The sequence below is a fragment of the Aedes albopictus genome, chromosome 2 (genome assembly GCF_035046485.1).
Source record: "Aedes albopictus strain Foshan chromosome 2, AalbF5, whole genome shotgun sequence".
NCBI lineage: Eukaryota > Metazoa > Arthropoda > Insecta > Diptera > Culicidae > Aedes > Aedes albopictus.
This window is the reverse complement of record NC_085137.1, coordinates 17,327,060-17,330,516: the sequence shown is the minus strand read 5'-3', so window position 1 is coordinate 17,330,516 and position 3,457 is coordinate 17,327,060.

Sequence of the window (3,457 nt, the reverse complement as noted above, 5' to 3'; positions counted from 1 at the left end):
GTTGTTTTAATTGATCCAAGGCTTCAAACGTTATTTTGATTACTTGATGTCTACAACGTCACTCTACTTCGGCACCTAGGGTATAGAAGAACTCCATATTCGTGGGTTTGGGCAATGTTTCAACAGTTTAGGGCTCTAAAGTTTACTACAACAAACGACAGCGCGTTCTTGGTCGTCCTCAATATCACCGACTTCTAGCTGATTCTCTACTGGATATTATTTTCACAATTATTTTTGCTGACATTTGAAATGCGTGAAAAGCCCACTGAAGTTTGCCGTATTTTATTCGTTCAACAAAATTCGCACCATTGTACGTACACTTGATACAAAACCTAGTTCGCTGAACTGAACGCTAAAAACTGCAAAGGCTTTTCAACGGTCCTTCAACGGTCACGCCTCGTGACCCAAAATTGTAACGTGTAAATTAATCGTTTTATGTACCGTTTTTGGGGGTGACAATGGGTCAGAGGGGCGAGATTAGGTCAAAACATTATCTTAAATATCTCATTGCGAATATCGAATAAAAAATGTTATGGTGTCATCCTCGTAGCTGTCACTAGTTCCTGTCAAAAATTAGGTTTCTAGAGCAATTAAGGACTGTTCATTTTATAAAGAGGACAACTTTGCAAGGCTATAAAAAGAAAACGCGTAGTTCAAATTTGAGCAGCCTTGGTTAGTTGTTCAGTACATTATATTAGCAGATAATAACCATAAATAAATTGGGTTAAAATTATTGAACTTCATAGAAATGTGGCAAAGTGTTTGGAGAGATAAATTTTTAAATTCCCAAAAACTAAAGATAAAAACAAAATTTCTGTAAAATATCGGTGTATCGTTTTTAATTGCATAAAAGTGTTTGCCGTGCTGCAGCAGTTTGAGTGATACATATTCTGGCAAAATATAAACCTAATCGGAATAATGGTTGTTGAGATATTAAAGTTACAAGTTTGACTCGATTTTCAGAATAAAATTTATTTGTTAAATAAAAATGTATAAAAATTTTAAATTTTGAATGTTGTCAATGGATCTAGTCGAAAGTACTAATAATGCAGTTTTAAATGCAGAAAACCGCTTCTTGATAGCATTGTTGGCTTGGTTACTGTGCTTCATGGCAGTTACCGGAGATAAAACCGCTTCGTTCTTTGAAGGTTCTTCTTATTAACGGTGTACTCTATTGCACATACAACTTAACAATGATGTCGAAAATAAAAATTAACATGTAGTTATTTTCAAATAAGGTATATAATCACATACGGTCAGACCTTGCTGAAAATAAATAATAATAAGCTTTTCTAGAATCAAAAACTTGCATTTATGGAGCAAAAAGTATGCAATTTTTCATTATGGCCATCATTAGGTATTAAATTTATGATGAAGAATGTACTTTAAAGCATATTTTTTTTTCGGTATCATTTAGAATGCGATTCTCTTCTATACTGGACAAATTTTGAACTGATTCCGTAGTGTTATTGCATCACTGGACTTAAATAAGTATTTTTTATCAATTTCATTGATATCAAGGCAGCTCACTATATCAAGCTGTATAATGCTTGGTGCATTATTACTGACCAACTATTACACTCTACCTTTAGAAGAATAGTATTAGATCCCAACACATTGAAAAGTTCATGAAAATTTTAAAGTTATGTATGTCGAAAGTTGTGTAGAATTTTGAGAAATGGGGTTTTATTGAGTTTTAACGAAAACCGCTTCAGTTCCATAACTAAGAAGAATTTGTATAGTGTTATATTTTTCCTACACTGTAGAATAGCTATGGAAATTTATGCAAAAAACCGATAATGATTTTATTGAAAAATAAAAAAGATATCACACAAATAAGGTGTCCTCCTTATAAAATGAACAGTCCTTAGTTAATTTTTCATAAATCTTCAAAAAAAAGCTTGAAAATATGCCTTTTTAAAACGCCGCTTACAAGGCTCGATGAAGCTTCACACTTTTAGGTGGATTGATACTTTTTAGAATTTCAAACTCATAGTCATCATGAAGGGGTTAGAAAGGGTCAATTTTCATGCAGTCGTAGTTAGAAAATTTGACGAACTCCATTTTTTCATCATTTGTGCATGTATTACCAAAAATCACATTACAGTGATCAAAGGACTTTTTCATACAAAGAAGCAAAAGTTAAGAGGAAGAATATGCATTTTCACCCATTCTCACCCCCAACGATGGTAGCGTGGAGTTCGTTTGCATTTGTATCTTACGGGATCTTACCCGGTTAGGCAGTTCGTAAAAGACCCTATTCGAAGCTGTAAAACAGGGGTTTTCAGACATTTCGGCTCGCGGTGCACTTTTTGGAAATGAACCGCTCCGCGGTGCACATGTTCATTATTCTTAACCTTCCGTAACTCGCGCGGTTGACTACCTGTGTCAGCACCACGCTAATGCTGAGTACAAAAAGCGAGATTTTTTCAACGTATTGTACCTACAACTACTGAATTATTTCTAGCAGTAGCATCTCGTAACCTCACTTTCTTAACGACTCTAAAACTGGAATTTGTGAAAAAATCAGGATCTGAATCAAAATGAAAATGGACGAAAACGAGAATTCTTTTAATTTTCTACATATGACGAGCTAATTTGATGACAACATTCAAGAGTTTACTTTCGTTGGACAGCTAACAGGTTAGGGAATCGCCACTAGAATTTTTTGGCAGAGGTTTTTCCAAGACTTTTACTAGATTTCTGGAAAAATTCTAGCAAGACACTTCGCAGCTTTATTTTCAGAGCTTTCGCATATATTGACAATATTTTTGATAAATTCCTTCCAGACACTCTTGTCAATTTCGGTTGTGTGTTCACCTGATTTTGAGACAAGTGATAGATTCTTTCTTGGGTATTAATCAAAGCCACAGATAGTAAGATTTCTTTTGAGATTTTTTAACGCATTTATTAAAGATACATTGCAGATGCCTTGTAAGGTACTTGTGAACATCCATTACGAGTTCTTGGAAAAATATGATATTTATTAAAAGAGTTTTGGCAGACTTGTTTCATGGTTCTTCACGAATATCTGAGACGGTTTTAACTGGATTCAAGATAAACTCGCTGGCTGGAATAATGGAAATTTTACTCTCAATCCCTTGGAGCACCTTACAATAGTTCAGTTGCTCTAATGAATTTGAATTATTTGTCATGAAATAGATAATGAATTTAACCCTAAAATATCATGGCCTCAGTTTCGTCACCTCGCTGAGTGTGTTTCATCAAAGACGAGCTCTTAAAGGCGCCTGGGGTCCAATGGATCCCAGGTATCCCTTTTAGGGTTAAAGATAAACTTAAATATGCAGGACTTTTCTGAAGTCCTGCGGTACACTTTTCATGACTTCGCGGTGCACCAAATGCACCGCGGTGCATGATCTGAAAACCGCTGCTGTAAAACATCTTTTCAATTCGTGGGAAATGTCTTTATCTCCATATCAAATTCAAGGAACACAAG